The 19,836-nt window shown below is 47.0% G+C and overlaps 1 long non-coding RNA gene across 4 annotated transcripts; it reads right to left on the reverse strand.

Annotated features, from left to right (window-relative positions):
- Positions 1 to 817: 817 nt before the first annotated feature.
- Positions 818 to 19,810, reverse strand: LOC148756592 (uncharacterized). Of its 4 annotated transcripts, XR_016023061.1 has the most exons (5): positions 18,770 to 19,810; positions 8,704 to 8,793; positions 5,013 to 5,806; positions 2,551 to 2,738; positions 818 to 2,410 (listed from the first exon to the last, which is right to left on the reverse strand). It is a non-coding gene; the product is annotated as an uncharacterized LOC148756592 (long non-coding RNA). The 4 variants fall into 4 exon arrangements; XR_016023057.1 differs by having other exon boundaries at positions 818 to 2,738; XR_016023058.1 differs by having other exon boundaries at positions 818 to 4,658.
- Between the last annotated feature and the right edge of the window lie 26 nt (positions 19,811 to 19,836).

The following is a 19,836-nucleotide window of genomic DNA, read 5'->3' on the forward strand; positions in this document are numbered from 1 at the left end:
TAGGGAATATAGTCAATGATATGGTAATAACTATGTTTAATGCCAGGTGAGTACTAGACTAGTCAGGGGGATATTTCTTAAATTATAGAAATATCTAACCACTATGCTATACACCTGAAATTAATATAAAATAATATTCAATGTCAACTGTAATTGAAAAATTAAAAAGGGGGGAAAGGAGAAGGGGAATAAGAGGTTCAAATGTCCAGGTATAAAACAAACAAGTCATGGGGATGTAATGTACAGCGTGGGGAATATAGTCAATAATATTGTGATAGCGTGAGATGGTGTCAGATGGTTGCTAACTTGGCGTGATCGCTGCTTTAAGGCCCATAAATGTTGAATGACTATGGTATACAGCTGAAACTAATATGTTGTATGTTAGCTATATTTTAATAAAAATCTTTTAAAAAATAAATAAAATAAATTGAGAAAAGCAAAGAAGCTTATGAGACCGGATCTTATCACCAGTGTTCCACCAGGAGACTCAGAGAATTCAGTTACTCAAGGCCAGGGACAACTCAGGTGGAGTGCGGTTGGGGGGCGGCGGGCAGGCCGAGGATGGCAAATCTGTTCTCTCTGCTGGGGAGGTTGCTTCCCTAGGGGGTGGTGACCATGGCAAAACAGGTCCCAGGCAAACATGGACCCGTCTTTCCTAAGGGCGCCCCCACACCCCTCCCCGCTGTAAATTTCCCAGCTAAAGCCAATTGTCTTATGTAATGTACAACTAGAAACGGAAGAAAGGGAGGGAAGAGAGGACAGAAATGGGGAGACAGAGAAAGAGAGGCAGAAAAAGCGCAAAATAGCGACACAGAAAAATAATCATACCTTTTAATACATCTCCATTTGAAAGTAAACATTTTTTTCACTTTCCAACGTTCTCAAAATGAAGGTACATCTTATCATCAGTGTCAGGAGAAATGTGTCAGCTAACCTATCTCTTACAGTTGTGGTGAATAGGAATAAAGAGAAAAACAATACGTGGTTCAAGGCCGTCCCTGGAGCTCCCAAGGTGATTGTCACCCGGGCCACCTAACTTCACAGTGCAGCTCGCAGAGACACTAGTATGTATAGGCTTTCCTGGTTTGTTATCAGGAGGATTTAACATAATCTGGTTACCACACTGATCTTGGGGGCCACGATTATGTTTATATTTGAACGGTCTCGAGCATCTACTTTCAAATGTACGTTCCCAGCAGTTTGGGGTTTGGGTTTGTTTGTTTTCTTGCTTTTTGCAGTCACAATTAACCTAATAAACCACCTTTTCGTTGCTCTGGTAGATTAACCACTTCAGAGAGCTTTGCATTCGTGCACCTTCTGAGAGAAGGCTTCTTTTCAGAAGCCAGGCTGAACAATGGGGGCTGATTCAACTGTGCAATCCTGGTAATTAGAGAGAAGAGGCCCCTCAGGTAACTGCTGAGAAAGGTTCCTTAATTTGACCCTGTTTCACACAGTCCAATTTTCAATAAAATGAGGCACTTCAGCACCGTCCCTTAGGAAATCACCTCGGAGCCCATAATCCCTAGATCTTCCCGGGGTTATTCAGTGTAAAGTCCTCCCTTCTGAGCCGTTTGCGTCAAATCAGCAGCACCTCTTCCCACTCGTATTTACCCAGGACGGTTGCTGTGACCCCACCGCCATGCCCCATGGCAATATCAGTCAAGTACAGCGGTTTCTTCCTCCTTCCCTTGGCACCTCCCTTCTTATCACTGTTTTTGATGATCTTGAACTTGCTTCTCTTCCTGTCAGTGGAAAACCGAAGCGGTATTTGATGGTTTATTCATGATTTACTTATGTATTTATTGAACGGTATTTCTATTGCAAATACATTTTTACCACAAGTCAAAAGAAAAACATACTCCAGCTTTTCTCGCCCCCACACTCTCCTCCCCTGCGCAACTCTGATAGGTGGTATGTATCTTTGTGAATCCAAAATCACCCAAATTCACTATAAAATTTCCTCCCTGGGCGCTTTACTGCTAGGTTTGTTTTTCGTCCCCAAATTTCCCTCCCTGAAGCTTGATCTGGCAATCTGGAAGCTTCAGGCAGAATTCCCTTCTGGGAGAGCGTAAATTTTTCCACTCTGGTGCCCAGGAAATGTGGGCGCTTTCTGGAGAGCCCTCATGCGGGCTTCACAGCCCCCATATCTCATCCAGGCCTCTGGAGTCACTGGGCCAGGTACGTGGGAGCACGTCAGGGATTCAGGCCTTAACAGCTTCCCACATTTGACTCACTCCACTCCTGCAGAACTTAGGTCAGGCATCCGTTCCTCCAGGGAACCTCCAAGAGTCCAGCCTCAGCTCCCCGTCCTCCTTTAGGCTCCTGCACCAAACACCCCATCCTCACCTGTCTGTGTCCCCAACAGGACAGAGGCTCTTCAAACAGAGTGTACTGGAAAGCACTCCTCCTGCTGCAAAGGACAGAAAACCAACCCAATGGGATTAAGCACAATAAAATGTAGGCTCCGGAGGCTGAAGGTAGGGCTGGCTTCAGGTATGGCTTGATGCAGGAGTTCAGCCAATGTGATCGGATTTGCCATCCATCTCTTACCTGAAATCCGTGGGCTTCATTCCCAGATGGACTCTCCCCTCCCATGCAGTCAGTTTCATATTTAATTCACATACAAATAATGGAATAGAGAGTCTCGTTGGGCTGGACTAGCTTCCATGGATGGACACCCATCTCACAACTAGACTCTGTGGCTGAGATGAGATAAGTCAATTGAATCCAGGAGTTCACTGAAACCATAGAATAACAATAATAGTAATAATAATAGAATAGCTCATTGTTAGTTATCTAAATGTGAGGGTAGATCCTTAAATAAAAATTGGGTGACTATTATCGTAAGGGGGGGCTAGAGTTGAGTCACAAAATCACCTGCCTGCTGCCTCCGGCAGGGATGGCGCTGATCCACACCTGCCCAACTGCGAATATTTTGAAATTACAAAAAAACAAAAAGCTACCAATAATCTCATCACCCAAAGACAATGACTATTAGTATTTGGGGGTGCTTTTCCTTCCAATCTTTTTCCTATCTGTAGATGTTTTATGTAGCTGTGGTCCTATCATCTATGTGCCTGCTGTCTTGCCTTTTTCCACTAAATACTTCCCTTTTCTCCCTTAACCTGTAGTTTTTGTCAACATTTAACTGCATAATATTACATTGACATGATGTGTATTAATCTATTTAATCGTTTTATAATGGGCTGTTTTTAAACCATATGCTATTGTAAAAAAATACAATCTGAAGCATTTTTAAAACTTCAAATTGGGTGTAAGAGGTGATTCTTGAAAAAGTGGGTGATAATCTGATCTCAGGGGACCATCTGGGTGGTCCTAGGTCTCCTAAGACTCTTCCTCAGTCTCACTTCTGATTCTCCTTAGAATAGTGGGAGTTGAGAGTATTTTTTGTTTTTTTGTTTTTTTGGTTTTCCAAATACTCCCTGCTCCACCAGGGGACCACACTGGGCTCTCAGGTGATAAATTCATCACGTGGATGGGGCTGCCCACCTACTGCCCTCTCCAGGGAACAATTCTCTGAGGTCTCACAGGTGCCCAATTGACAACTTTCTTTAATGCGCTGGGATGGTCATTCTTCCTTAGAGCCACAAATGATGATGGATGGAGTTCCATCCAGCAGGACAAGGTCTCCCTTTCTTCTCCCCTTCATTATTTTAATCTCTCTCTGAATCATTGTCTAATGGGTCTGTATTGCTGGAAAATTTCATGAAGGGTGGATGGGAGTCCATAAATCCCTCAAAATCACAAGAGGTCCCGCCTCTTGATGAAGGAACCTGCGGAGAGGTTCAGATCAACGTCTGCCCAACCCGTGGATGCAGGAGGGTGAGGACAACTGAGGGAGTGAGCATTGGGCCTGACCCTAAAGTGGCCAGATGACTGCAGGTTCCCCCAGTGGCACTAAGAGTCAAACTGTATTTACTCCTTGTGGGAAGGGAAAGGAGGCCAAGGCTGAAATGGCCAATGGAGACTGTCAGGAATGCGAAGGGTTGTGAGGAATTAACTATGAAGTTGTCGGTCAATTCATTCAATCGTTTGGCATTTATTGAACTCATTGGTCTATGCCAGGCTCTGTGCCAGGCACTGGGAAATCAAGATAACTGGAATGGCCCCAGCCCTCCAGAGTCTCACAGCCTCGTGTGGGAGGAAACATCTACAGCCCAATGAAGACCATATGAAGCAAAGTGCTGTTTATTTGGACCGCGTGTAACAAGGGCTGAGACCTGTGCAGTCACACAGGGCCCGACACGTAAAAAGACCTCACACTTGGCTTAATGCTCTGCTGGTGGGCATGGCTACCCTTCAAATTCATTCGTTTGCAAAAATTTATTGACTGTCTACTATATGCCCGGGACCCCTCTGGGCACGGAGGACAAAACAGACACAAATCCGGGACAGGCAAGAGCAGATAACTAGGTAAAACATAGGATGTCAGATGGGAGCAGGTGCCGGGAAGAGAGCAAGACTGGGATGAGGTGAGGGCCAGCCCAGTCACTCATCTGTACAGTCTACACATACCCAGTGACCACCTACCATGTCACCACCTTGGGCACCAAGGCAGTTGTGATAGTTCAATTTACGTGTCAACTTGGCTGGACTGCGGTACCCAATTGTTTGGTCAAACGCTGGTCTAGGTGATACTGTGAAGGAATTTTTCAGATTTTTTTTATGAGATTAACATTTAAATCATAAATCAGTACGCTTTGAATAAAGCAGATTACCCTCCCTTCCTATCTCTCTCATTCTATCTATCTATCTACCTAGCTACCTACCTATCTACCTATCTTTCCCCATTGGCTCTGTTCCTCTGCAGAACACTGACCAACACATCAGTGCACAGGGTCTGACTGCTGGCTCTGCTACATCCCCTGCTCCCAACCTCACTAAGTGCCAGAGTTGGGGTGAAAACGGAGGGGCTACGGAGCCCAGGGATGCATCTGAGGACTCCCCTCCTCCAAGTTTCTCCCCCAAACAGCCGGGACAGCTGCCCCTACCTTTGCCAATAGTCTGGCCACAGGTGTCTTCTCATTTCCCTCTTTCAAGGACGCATGGCTTGGAAGCCCTGCTCGCTGCCCCTGGCGGTGTCCTCTGGGGGCTGGGCCGTCTGTAGGGCAGAGAGGATCTCTTCCTGAAAGCTACTGTGGTCAGCTGGAGTTGAATCGGGCAAGAAGGACCTTTGAGGCAGATAAGGGCCTTAAATCACGCCCAGTGAAAGCTTGCAAGCTGCTAATCACTGCACTGTTTGACACTTCACACCCAGAGCTCAGCCAGTCCCCGCCAAGCGCCTGTGGCCTGCCGAGTGCTGGGAGGCTGGTGCTGCAGCCATTTATTCGGACTGTGTAACAAGGTCTTTTCGCGATAAGTGCAGGATTCTTCAGAGATTTTTGCTGGAATGTCAGGCTCTGCTCTTTTTTTTTTTTTTGACATTGAAACGCGTGTCATTGCTCCAGAGTGCTGTTGTCTTCTGGGAACAAACACAGAGGCCCATTGTTTACACTGCCAATTAGGAGCCACAATTGACCCTAACACACAAAGGGCCGGTTGTGCCCGAACACAGATCTTTGGACCAGGGAGCCTGGGCTCGTCGCTTACAGGGTTCTGAGGTGCCATTTCCTGCTCAGCAAGCTGGTGGTGCAGCCAGGAGGGGGTTGCAGGTCTTAATACTGGTTCTCATGGCATCGCTCCACAACATTGACAACTGCAGGGTCCACTGGGGCTTCCCAAGGGCACGTCTCACCCTGGGGCAGCCACTGTCCCCGAGGTCATGCAGCATCTCTTCCCTGCAGAGCTGGAGAAGGAAGGTGGATTTCAAGGGGCAGCAGGGAAACCGAGGCTGCCAAAGGCCTCCTGGCTCAGCCGGGGGGGTGTGCACGCTACCGACCAATGGGAATCTTTTGCCACCATGGGCTACACAGAACCATCGTGAGCAAGGCACTAGGTGTCCATGAACTTCAGAAAGCAGCTCTGTTAGGTGGCAGAACTTCCCAAGGGCAACCGCAAACTACTTCAGTCTGACTTCATTCAAGAGGCCAACCCACTTTTTTCATCTGCTTTAAAATGAAGACCAACGGGGAAAAAAGATTTTCCCAAGTAAATGCAGGAGTTACTAACATCTGTTCTTTGGGATAAATTTCAATCTTTAAACAGGCAGAGGGAAGCAAGGGAGATGCTTTGGTTTAAAACATACTGGGCGCAAACAGTGCCGATGCCCACACATGCAACCTGGCACTTCTGAATGACAGGAAACGCTCCCAGGTCCCCCAGCCACGAGGACTCTGATCTCGACCATTTTGTACCTTTTGCATCTAGTGGGAGATTCGTTATATAAGTTACGGCAAAGTCATTTGATAAGACAATATGTCTGCTATTAAGATGGTTTTTATGGAGTTTATTGTCATCACATGAACAATTATGTGCAAAAGTTTCTTACTTATAGACTGAACTTGTCCTTTTCCCCGGAGAGTAATTCAAAAACAATGAACAGAGTCGTCGATGGTTTGTCAAATTATGCTAAGCTCTGCGTCTGAGGAAACACTCTCAAAGATTAACATAGGCGTCTTTGGGGATTGGGACCGTGTGAGATTTTTCTTCTTTCCATCTTTCTATTTTCTATGTTTTTTCGTAAAGAGCGTGTATTATTTTACAGTTGGAAAGAATAAAATAAACAAAAATAGACAATCGGTTGCTATGATGAGAGCAGGGAACTTCATTCTCTCGCTTCTCTCTTGTTCCAGTATCACATTATACCCATGGTCTGACAACTGGCAGCTGGGAACCCTGCCCAGGCTGTGCCAGGTGAACACCCAGAACCTCCTGGCTGACTCCAGGTCACACCAGATGCCAAATTTAGACGTTTGGTAACCTCTGAATTTTACCAAGTTTGGGTTTTCGGTTTTGTTTTGTTTTACCACTTCTGGCTACACACACACACACACACACACACACACACACACACACACACACACACCAGAATCTATGCATTTTGAATTGTGGGGTTCAACATGGTAGGCACCCCTGCAAGAAGCAGGTTCCCAGGGTCAGGAAGATGGACTCCTTTTACAGATGTTGGAATCCCATTCTGTTCTTCTCCAAGGGACAATGACCCCTGAGGCCTACCAGTGGATGAGACAGATTTTGTGATAATTCCCAGTCACGCTTCCCAACACAAAGGCTGTGTTTCAGAGGTGATTTTGCAAGTCAACACAGGGACTGCCCGACCTTCCTTCCCTGGGTCTAAGCGCAGGATCAGTCCCCAGAAGGAGGGAGCACGCTCGTGTCCCAGCAGATTGGCACACATTGTGACAGGCTCCATAGCATCTTGCCCTTGTTTCCACTACATCGACTGATTGAAATCTGTGGTGTGGGCAGCTGCAACAAGCCTGTGAATTTCTCTCGGGCCTCACTCCTCTGATTATTCACCCTGTGGATTGTAGCAAGCATTCCACCTGGGTGTCTGAGGTCAGCATTGTTTCCATGACCTCACTTGCCAAGAGGAATCTGCTTCCATGCCCCACACTGGTTTCCCCACCTTTACGTGCATGGAGCCCTGAGCCCAGGATGCTTGGACCCACCTCGTTCCCCTGATACTCATCTACTCCTTAGTTCTGAACCCATTTCGTGAAGGACGCCTTCCCTAACACCCACGGGCAGAGGTAAACCAATAATGCCTGGTGCAGAAAGCCATTCGTTCATCCAACAAATATGTATTGAGTACCTGTTACGCGCTGCACACTGGGAGTACAGGAGCGAACCAGTCAGATATGATTCTGCTCGTGTGGAAATGGTTGGACATTTAACAACATGGCCGAAAGGAAACCAGTGGGAACCCAGTCCCCTGCTGGCATCTAAGCAGCCATCTAAGCTTAACACTACGCCATTTGGGATAACCATGTGAGGAAATATCTCGGTAGAAACTGGGTCGAGACTCCCTTGGGTTGACTTTAACAACAGACTGAACTTGTTTGGTAATTTGTTTACTCAAATATTATTAAAGATGATCTATTGTCTGCATGTTAACCAACCCCCTCAAAAATCCTCCTATTCCTGTTCCTGACACCACCATTCTTCCATTCACCCAGGCTTGTCATCTGAGTGAGTCACTTTGACCCCTCCAGTCTTCTGCCCGCCAATTAGTGGCCAAATTCATGTCTCTCTCTGAAATACCTCCAACTCTTTCATCCTGGCCACCACCCTACTTATCTTCAAGGTCTGTCTTTCCTTCCTTCCACAAACATTAATTAAACACCTGCAGTGTGCCAGGCGCTGTGCTGGTCCCGGGACAGAGCAGCGAACAAAACAACAAACACTCTCTGCTCTTAAAGAAAGTACAGTCTAGCAGGGGAGACAAGCATTAACAAGGGTCTGTATGCACATGCAAATGAGAAAGTTGATTGAGTCAATGAATGGTTGCATGAATGACCAATTGCCTGGACTGTCCTGATTCCTGCTCTGATTCCGCCAATGGTGCTGCCTGGTTAACAATCCCCTAGCACATGTCACTCCCCTGCCTAAAACTTTCAATGGCCCCCACGGCACACTTGTTAAACTCTGCTTCCCTAGCCTGGTGGCTTTCCTTGGCCTGGTTTCAACCTACCTTTCTAGCTTTATTTCCTTCTAACTCTCTAGGATGACCTATGTACTCTTTTAACTCTTGCTATGTTTGTGTTGCCTGTCTAGAAAACTCACCTCCAATTCCGATTTTGAAGGCTTGTCCATCAGGAGGAGGAAATGTGTAGAATGGTGGGATTTGGTGTAGAAGAACCAAATCCTCGTCTTCTGAAGTAGGAAGTCATGATATTAACATAGAAAAATCAAGAAGGAAGAGTGTAAGCATATTATTTTTAGAAATGTGAAGGTAAACCACAGAAGAAACAGCTCAAGGGCTTGAAAGCAGTTACTCCTAGGAGTAGGAATTGAGAGGAAAGAGGGATGGGGCATGAGACTAGGGTTTTTTGTTTGTTTAAGACTAGAAGTATGTGATTGCCTTTTAAAACTATATATTAACTATATATATATTAACTATATATATTTTAATTATATATATAAACTATATATATGTTTTAAAACTATACATATATATGGATTAGAGTTTTTTATTATTTTAATGCCTACAATAGCAAGATAACAATTTAAATAAGAACTGAAAATATTAAATGAGCTAATGTGTATAAAGTGCATATCGTAATGTCTAGCATGTAATATGCAAAGGAGAAAAGGTTCTCATTACTCTTTTCTATGAATCCCACCATGAAGCAGAGGTGGGAACAGCAATGTGATGCTTCTTCACATCACGTCATGTGGTGGTCCCTGCACCAGCCTCCTGGGGAATGTCTTTGCCTTCAGTGTTTCCCTCCCACTTATCTACACATCCTACCAATCAATGGCATATTCATCTTCCAAAGACCATTCTTCTCTTGAAATCCCTGTTGAAAGGCTTTACAAAGGTTTGCTAATGTATGTTAGGGTAGTGGTAGCTGCTGGAAGAAATAACTCTCAAGGGCTTCACCTAATACATTTTTTACTCATCTGGTATTCCTGCTTTGTGGATTTTTCTCCTCTTGAGGTTTCAGAAACACAGGCCCTTTTCATTTGAAGGTTCCTCCCTCCTCTGGGGCCCTAACATTTTCTGCATCCAGGCAGGAGGAGGAAGGATTGAGACGAGAAGGTACAACTGCTTCTCAGTTGCCTAGGTACACGAGTGAAACACATCACTTCTGCTCACATTCCATTGGCCAAAACCAGTCATGTGGCTCTATACCTAGATGAGAAGAAAGTGCTGGGAAATGTAGTCCCTGGCTGGTCAGCCTCTCCTTGGTGAAAACTCACAGTGTGGAAGGGCAGTATGAATTTTGGTGGAGGCATCTTGGCCACATTCACTACCTACAGAACCACATCTAAACTCTTGGCTGAGCCCAACGTTTCACTCATTTGTCCAAACTGTGTGGTTCCACAAGAACCTCCTATAGTCCCAGCCACCAGATCTTGTCATCATCTCTCCTGTTTAGTTCTATACATTCCATGGAGCACTTCCCATCCATTTAAATACAGTGGGATTTTTTAAGCACAAATTCCATCTTCTCTTCATAGACTTTTTCATTTCTATAACTATTGACAGAACCACTGAAACGGAATTTCTAAGTCATAGAGTTTGAGAGTTGGATGGGACTTTAGCAATATGGTCCAATCTCATTGATATAAGAGAAGGGAAATGAGGCTCCACACGGCTAAGGGAATCCCCCAAACATGGCGTTCCCAGCAGACCTTGTTCCCTATGCAATGGCAGCAACCTCAAAGACACTGATCTGAAGTTCACTAAGTCATGAATTTGAACTTTATGTGCTGGAAATGAGATGAGCTGACCTCCGGGCATTTGTGTGTCCGTGTAGACTTGTTGTAATGGAAGCCAGCCTACAAGATGGCCTCATGAGCTCCACCTCCTGACAGTCACACCCTGTGTAGTCCCATCCCACACTGAGCCAGGGTTGGTCTATGTGGCAGAAGAGATAGGGTACTGCTTCCGATATTAAACTATAGAGGACTTTGGCTTCTGTCATGCTGCTCTCGCTTTTGGAGCACTCACTTTGGGAGAAGCCGTGTCATGGGCAGCCCTGTGGAGAGGTCTACATGATGAGAATCTGAAGCCTCCTGCCAATGGCCATGACAGTGAGCTTGGAGCAACTCCCCCAGCCTCAGTCAAATCTTCAGTGACCACAGACCCAGTCAGCAGCTCGACCATAACCTCATGAAAGACTCAGAAACAGAACCACCCAGCTAGGCTACTCCTGGGTTTCTCACTCTCAGAAACAGTGTGCTATAACATATTTGCTGTGTTAAGCTGCTAAATTTGGGGATAACTTGTTACTCAGCAACAGATAACTAACACAGCCATTTTTGTTTTCTACTCGCGATCAAGTATGCATTTTGGTTTACTTGGGCTGGGGAATAAATTGAAAATTACATAATATATTAAACTTTCTTTTTAAATTTGGGTTCTACAAAGGTCTCAGGAACTGTCTGTTGTAAATGTCAACCATTCTGGTATTTCTTCTGTGTGTCATCCTAAATCTTCAACTAATGGGTACACAACTAAGAAAGAGAAAAAGAGGAAGGAAGGAAAGAAGAAGAAGGGAGGCTGGAGGGAGGGAAGGAGGGGAGGAACGCTATCCATTCTTCCAAAGCTGTCTAAATGCCATGTCTCTGCGGAGCCTTCCCTGACTCACCCCTCATATATGATATCTAGATGTCGTTTCTCCTACAGCCCTTTGACATTAACTTTCTTAGGACATTTATCACAGCATAGCATAATTCCTTCATTAACTCAACACGGAAATATTTATTGAGCACTTGAAGCCAGCTCTGTTATACGTGCTTGAGATACATCAATGAATAAAACCCAAGGATCTTGCACTAGCAGAGCTCACACCCTAATCAGGAAGATAAGAAACAATAAGCACAATAAAAAGCAGATTATCTGCACAGCAAAAGAAACCTGTCGACAAAATACAGAGGCAACCAACCAAATAGGAGAAGGTATTTGCAAACAATGCCTCCGATAAGGGGCTAATATCCAAAATATATAAGGGACTCATACAACTCAACAACAACAAAACAAACAATCTAATTTAAAAATGGGCAGAGGACCTGAATAGACATTTCTCCAAAGAGGACATACAAATGGCAAATAGACATATGAAAAAATGCCCAGCATCACTAATCATCAGAGAAATGCAAATCAAAACCACAATGAGATATCACCTCACCCCAGTCAGAATGGCTATCATCAACAAGACAAATAGTAACAAGTGTTGGAGAGGCTGTGGAGAAAAAGGAACCCTCATACACTGTTGGTGGGAATGCAGACTGGTGCAGCCGTTATGGAAGGCACTGTGGAGGTTCCTCAAAAAATTACGAATAGAATTACCATATGACCCAGCAATACCTCTCCTGGGTATCTACCCAAAAATTCTGAAAGCATTTATCCATAAAGATATATGTGCTCCAATGTTCATTGCAATTTTATTTACAGTGGCCAAGACATGGAAATAACCAAAGTGTCCTTCGTAGATGACTGGATAAAGAAGTTGTGGTATATACACACAATGGAATGCTATTCTGCCATAAGATGAAATAGTGCCATTTGCGACAACATGGATGGATCTTGAGATTATTATGCTAAGCGAAATAAACCACAGAGAAAAAGTCGAGAATCATGATTCACTGATATGTGGGATATAAAACTGAAAGCAACAAAGGAACAAGACAAACAAATAAAAAAATGAAAACTCATACACACAGACAATAGTTTAGTGGTTACCAGAGGGTAAGGGGGGCGGGGGGTGGTAGACAAAGGTAAAAGGGATCAAATATATGGTGATGGAAAGAAAACTGACTCTGGGTGGTGAACACACAATGTGATATATAGACGATGTATTACAGAATTGTGCACTTGAAACCTATGTAATTTTACTAATGATTGCCACCCCCAATAAATTTTAATTAAAAAAAAGCAAATTATATATCACAGAAGGTGATCAATGCTATAGCAAAAATAGAATGCAGGCCACGGAGGTAAAATTGCTTATATCTTTATCATCAGCTCAGGAGGGTGGTGGTGAGCTTGGAATGTCTGCAGAGCTTGGCTTCCCTGGGGCCTGCAAATATTTGCTTAATTCATTCAAGGATGGAGGAGCTAGTCCCAGAATGGGGAATTCACTCAGATGGCCAATCCAAGAGTTACTGGCTGCTAACGTGAAGCCCAGCTCCTAGTTGATCACCAGATCTATGAGCAGATTTGGGCCACAGAGAAGCCCAGCTGGGCGACAGCCCGTAAGGAACCCTTCCTTCAGCCCCCAATGAAACTTTGCTTCCTGAACCACCTTCTCTCTCCCCTCCCACCACACCAGATTGCCATTGGGCAGAACTGGATCTAAGAAGCCTCAGCGTCCCCAAAGCTGTCCGCCCAGTATCACAGGACCCAGCTAAATGAGGCTGTTTTAAATACCTGAGCCCGCGGTACAGGTAACATCCTTGTCACGACTTCATTGGTCATCGTATGTTCTGTACCCGGATGACCTCACAAAGGTTTTCACCCCTGAGTCTGGTAGGAATAGACCCAATAGAGAGTGCTATGAAGCACCCACGTGTGCCGACAAGGTCATTTAGTCCTCTGCAAGGGCGGGGGGGGGGGGGGGCAGGGGATAAGCAGCGGGTTGCAGAGTGAGCAGGAGTGACAATCCAAAATGTCACTTTATGATTCAGACCCAAAGAAACAAAGGCAAACAAAATATATCTACCATGGTTTAGATATGTGGTCCCACATAATTTGGGGGATGGAATTTGTTTTAATAGCAGGCAAAGATACAAGGAGTGTGTTTCCTATTAGGATTAATACACCACAGACAATAAATTATAATGCAGTACTATTAATGTAGAACAAAATAATAATTTGTATTCAAATAGCTATTGAGTTGCAAAAGATCTAGAAACAGAATTTTAGACCCAGAAGGAATCCTAGGCCACTTTCCAGTTTATTAAAAAAAAAAAAAAAAAAAAAAAAAGGTGATAAACCTCCCCCCACCTCTCTTTCTCTCTCTCTCTCTCTCTCTCTCACACACACACACACACACACACACACATACTTATGTGTCTCTGCAACTATCTCCATGCGTCCCTCTGGTCTCAGTAACAAAAGGGACCCTTCACAGGCCCTGAACACAGAGTCCTCCCCTCCTACCCCCACCTGCCTAAAGGCCTTTCTCACTCCGCACTCAACCCCTTCAAACAAACAGAAAAACACCTTCCTCTTTGCTGTGTCCTCTTTACGGACTCTTCTCAGCATATTAACACTCTCAAGTCTCTCCCTCTGAAAAAGCAAAACAAAACACAACAATGAAAAACCACTTTCTTGGCCTCACATTTCTCTCTAGTCACGTCCTCTCCTTTCATGGCTGTATTGGTTTCCTGTGGTTGCAGTAACAAAGTACCACACACTGGGCGGCTTAAACAACGGAAACGCATTATCTCACAGTCTGGAGGCCAGAAGTCCAAGATCAAGGTGTCAGCAGGGTTGGTTCTTTCAGAGGCTGTGAGAGAGAATCTGCTCCAGGCCTCTCCCGGAGCTCCTGGTGGTTGGCTGGCAGTCTTTGCGGCTCCCTGGCTTGTAGAAGCATCACCCCGATCTCTGCCTTCATCTTCATGGGGCCTTCTCCCTGTGTGCTTGTCTGTGTCCAAACTTCCCCTTTTTATAAGGACACCAGTCGCATTGGATTAGGGCCACCCAAACGACCTTAGTTTAACTTGACTATATCTGCAAAGGCCCTATTTCCAAATAAGGTCACATCTGAGGTACTGGGGGTTAGAGACTATAACAAATATTTTTGGGGCACACAATGCAACCTGTAACAATGGCCAATCTTACAAAAGTGGTCCGTCCTTACCCCTGCCCCCCTTCACGCCTCCTGCTGACTCTGAAGCCTGCTGCCCCCTGGGTCCTGCACCGCCCTTGCTAAGGACAAAATGATCTCATGGTTGCCCAGGTTGGTGGCCGCTGTCCTGTCCTTGTCATGTGGACCTTACTGCCAGGCTGCTGACTGCCTGCTCCTTCCTCAAACCCCTCCCCTCTTGGCCTCTCTGGTTCCACTGGCGCATCTCCTGGAGACCACATCTCACGCAGCGAGCCCCTTCTCAGACTCCGTCAGGCTTTCCCCTCCTCCTCGGTGTTCCTCAGGCTCAGTCCTCAGCCTTCGCTCCTAACCCACACCCCGAACGAGTCATCTTCGCCCCCGCCTTCAACGTCTACCCTATGCAGACCATCCCAGATAGATTTCTCCAGCACAGACATCTCTCCTGACTTCCAGGTCTGACCGTCACCATTAGCTATTCCCCAGAGGACCCCAACTCCACGTGTACCCACGCAGACTCACAGGAGGCTCTGTCTCCTGTAGTCCCTGCCTCACCTTCCATCCACCTCACGCAGGATATGGTCAGGCCAAAAAGGAACAACAATGGAGTCATAGATAGGGGAGTCTCACCACTATATTTTCGATGGCGGCTGGTCGAGACACAAAAGCAAACATCCGCCAGTACCCCAACGGGGGTCTTCCTGCACCCCAGTCTCGCTGGGGGCCCGTGCGAGTCACAGGAAGTAGGATCCACACACTCTGCAATCCGCCATCCACGCTTCTCTGCCAACCAACCCCTTGCTAACTGCAGCCCGCACTTGCTAGCTTAATGGCAGTTACATTAGTGGCTAATGGCTGACTGGTTACAGCTGACGGCCAACTAGTCGCAGAGGACGGCCATCTACTACCCGAGCCAGCACCTTCCCATGTGAGGTCGAGAGCCTGGAAACTGCTCTCTGGGACTCTGTCCCTACACTTACTTACCGTATATATCAGTCCCCAAACCCCCTGGAGTTAAAATTATTTTTCACACGGGTCCTCTCTGTTTCAACTCTACTGCTGCTCTCGTTACTTACGTTACTTACGTAGGTTCTAATCTCCTGGCTGCATGACTTGTGGCCTCCTGCCTTGTGCCTTCACCTACTGCCTCACCCTTCTTATCTTATCCTTCTTCTCCATGTCATCCACCACAATGTTTCCTGAGAGATCTCTCAGACAGCCAAGTAAAATAATGTTTGGAACTATTCAAGGGCTCTGCATTGCCTTCAGGAGAGAGTTCAAACTCCTTAATGTGACATGAGATGCTCCTTGTAATCTGGCCCCTGCTCATCTCTCCCCCTTCCTCCCCTTCCCCTTATACATGAGCTAGTTCAACCCCATTGACACCTTGCAGCCCCCTGAAAGTGTGTGCTGCTCTCTTGTATGTCCTTTACACTGGCTTTTCCCGCTGTCTTCGGTGCCCTTCTGTCAGCTTCTGACCATTGCTCCTCTTGCATCCTTCAAGACTCAGACCAGAGGTCTCTCCGGGAAGTCTCTCTGAGCCCTCTAGAATGACCCACGTCTCCCCTGTATGCGTGATAATCGTAGGTCAGCCATGGCTTTCAGCCTTAAGTCTCCAGCATCTAGTCCACCGCCTGGCACTTAACACAGGTTCAGTCATTGTTCGATGAGAATCTCTAAGCCAGTGAGGAGTACAAAGGAGAAGCCTGAGGCCCAGAAAACTGCCTAAGCTCAAACAACCCGTGAGTAGTAGAGTTGAGATTAAGGCTTGCTCACATTTGAAGGTTCTAATCTATACTCCAGTATTTTCCTCAGTGTAGTGGGAGGACAAACACATCAGAAGCACTTGGTTAAATACGCAGCTTCACCAGCCTCAGTCTGGACCTGGATGAATCTGTATTTAAGACCAGCTACCTTGGTGATTCTCATGAGCAGAGTTTGAGAACCGAAGCCCTGTGTCTTGATGCCTGTCTGAAAGACCTTTTAAGTTTATCACATTTTTAAACGTCCAGACAGTTGCTATCTATGGGCAACAAGCAGGGAGAAGGGAGCCCAGCTCCATTCCATTTTCATCTAAAAGCAATCATTTATTTGTTTGAGTCCGGAAGCTTTTCCTTTTAGAGTCCACCATTAGGATGCAAATGCTAGTAGCGGAATCAACAGAGATAGAAAGATGGAAGTAGGGGCTTGAGGAGGGAGCCCTGTGTGGTAGGAGGTGCTGGGAATGGAAGAGGGGCAAGTATCACAAATAGGAACCTAAGGCCAGGTGCCCTTTACTACTTGCTTTATTCTCAAATGTTAGCATGTGTTGGAATCACCTAGAGGGCTTGTTAAGCGTAGCTACTTGGGCCCCAACCCCAGAGTTTCTGATTCAGCAGGTCTGGCAGTTGGGCCCAAGAAGCTGCATTTCTCACAGGCTCCTGCGTGACACTGACGCGGCTGGTCCAGGGAGCACACTTTGAGAACCACTGAGCTAATTCAACCTTTGTCCCCACTGCAGTAATCTATTCTGTGATAGCCACAGAGATAGGGATGTGATCACACAGTCTTTCTGCTTGAACTAGAGGTGAACATTGCCACATTTCAAGCTGGAGTCTCTACCGACAGATCTCACAATTCTTCCTATGGAACCAAAACTTGCCTCCAAACCTTCCACCCACTAACCCCATGTCTGCCTCTAGGTTCTCACCAAATGTATCTGTATCTATTTGTACATGGGAGTTCTTCAAATATTTGAAGACAGGCATCCTGTCCTGCCTTCTCTGGTTTCCTGTCGGCTTCTTCTACTCCTTCAGCCATTGCTCAATGACTGGAGGATTTTCATCAGCAACCGCTAGCTCCCTGAGACAGTCTTTAAGTCGATCAATTCCTTTCTCACACCACAGTGCCCAGAATTTGCTGTAACACTCATGTGGGATCTGATCAGCTCAGAGAACAGTCTCTTGAACTGGACACTATTTATGTGTAGACTGTATATTTTGTAACAAACCATTTCGCACATGTGGAGCGTGTGGCCACCTAAAATTACAATTTTTTAAGATGAGCTTGTATCCAGCCAGGTCTTCTCCATCTGTCCTTAACTAGTTGATTTTTAACAAGAGCTATATTTAACATTTAACCCTCTTAAATGTAATTCTGTGGGGTTTGCCCATTTTTACAGATTATTAACTCATACCTTAGTTATGAAGTAGTAGTGACAGGGCCGATAAGGGGATGGCAGACCGTAAATATGCACTCATCCATTTCACAACTTTGCCTGGGGTCCTTACTCATACTTTATTTAGTCCAAGTGACCACGAATAAATGACACTGTGTTCTGTAGTCCCCATCCTCATGACCATCATATGCCTCAATGCTTCTGGGTCAGCCCTCATTTCAAATATTCTTTCTACTGCCACTGGTCCACATGCCAAACCATGAGTCTAATTTAATGGTTCAGGAAATATGGTCAGTATAAGAGCTGCCCTTTCTTCAGGTGTTTACGGTCTAAGATAATAGAAGACAATTATTTTGCCTGGTTTAAACTCAGGGCGGTGGGTAGTAAAGAGAACAAGATAGAGAAAAGTCGAGAGGTTACAGCTACAAATTCAACAGCAAGGACAAATACTAAATAATGAGATTTTGGTTTAATTTTCCACAAGGTGAAGTTCTGCTTATTACAATGATTGGTCCCCCAGGTACCCGAATTGCTTGTTGATTTAGTCCTCTATTTAGTGGTGACTGCATATTTTGAAGATGCTATTATTTTACAGTCCCTCCTGGAGCATGTGACAATACCTCTGTCACTGAGAAATACAAAGGATGCAGGTTTCTCCGCAGTCAGGAATTAAATCACTAAATAAAATGTTGAATGGGAAAAGACAGAAGCCTCTATGTCAGCTCCGTCTGACTTCAGATCCTTCTCAGTGATGTGGGTTTTGGGGAGGGGAAATACACAACACAGACACTTGAAGACTTTAGAGTGCTGGTTGTGAATCTGACTACAGGAGGGCTTAAAATACAGAAGAGAGAAGTGCACCGATCCTGAAGGGAAACGAAAGTGGGGAATTTGTTGTGTCTCTTTCATCCACAGACGTTTTAAAGCATGACACTTGCGGTAACAAAATTGCACTGCGAAAGTGGTGTGTCATTATCTGCTCTTCAAGATGGGGACACGTAGACAGGAATGGCCTCCTCCAACATCAACAACTTTCAAGTAGCGCCGCCGAGCCTCCGCCGCACCAAGGGGAAAGCTGGCCTGCTTCCACAACCCTTCACGAAAATGCAGACAATTCTGGGTTTTAAAACCTTTTCGTGACTTGAACCGAAAGGTAAAAGGGGACTTTTAAATTGCACATCGCTCCTGACCTTACCTGCGATTACTGACTAGTGTATATCGAAGAGGAGCAGCGGAATGGAGGTCCACGATCGGGTGCCAAGCCCCGGGAAGCAACCGCGCAGTGTGGGAGCCGGAGCACCCGGGTTCGGCCCAAACCGCCGTTTGCGCGGTGGGGGCGGGTGTTCGCGCTCCAGAGAAAGGGATGTGTCCCCCAGGGATTGCTTCGCAGCGAGGCTTGTTTGGCTCGCAGCAGGGCGCTCCCTCGGGAGCGGCGGCGCGCAGGGGCGGGCTGGGAGGCGCGCGGCCAGCAGGATGCTCCCGGGCCCCGGCCGGCGCGTGTACGTGTGTGTGCACGGTGGGGAGGTGCAAGGCGTGTGCACGGCACGGGCGGGACGCGCGCCAGTGCCGGCGCCCGGCGCCGCGGCAGACAACACCAACGCCGCCGGGTGAAAATACCGCACAAAACCCGGGCTCGGACCCGGGCGCCGCGGCGCGTTGGCCGGGAGCCAAGCATACGCGAAGGGCCGACTCCGCGCCCCGAGAGTCAGAGCGTTAACACCGAGCCACAGCACCAACAGACTGGGAAAGACGCAGGGCAGCTCCCGACGCACCCCGGGCGGGGCACGAGCCCCAAGACCGGCACGCGCCCAGGCAGGCAGAGCGCGCACCCGCACGCAACCTGGCGCGCTCCCCGCGCGATCTGGGAACCACAGCGCGGGCGGGTATTAAGGGGGATTGTGGGGGCGTGCCCTGGCTGAGACCAGCCAATGGGCAGGGGAGGGGCACGCGGGGGCGGAGCTGGGGCATAGAGCGCCGATTGGCCAGTTGGTCCTCCGGTATGCAGATACGGTGGAGTCACGTGCCAAGGGCCCGGACGACTTCCTGTTGGAGGCCAACGCGGGGCGGGGAAGGGGGCGCGAGCGCCCCGTCTGGCTGGAGCGGGGGGAGGGGGGTTCTTGTCAGTTAGAGCAACAAGATGGCCGCGGTGGCAGCTCCGCACCTCAGCGCGACGGCCCCGGGAGCCGCAGCCGCCGCCGCCGGCCCCACCGCTCCGCAGCCCTGAGCGCCGCCCCGGCCGCCCCCGCCGCCTCTGACAGGGCC

The sequence above is a fragment of the Rhinolophus sinicus genome, chromosome 12 (assembly GCF_057876585.1).
Source record: "Rhinolophus sinicus isolate RSI-liver-muscle chromosome 12, RSI-T2T, whole genome shotgun sequence".
NCBI lineage: Eukaryota > Metazoa > Chordata > Mammalia > Chiroptera > Rhinolophidae > Rhinolophus > Rhinolophus sinicus.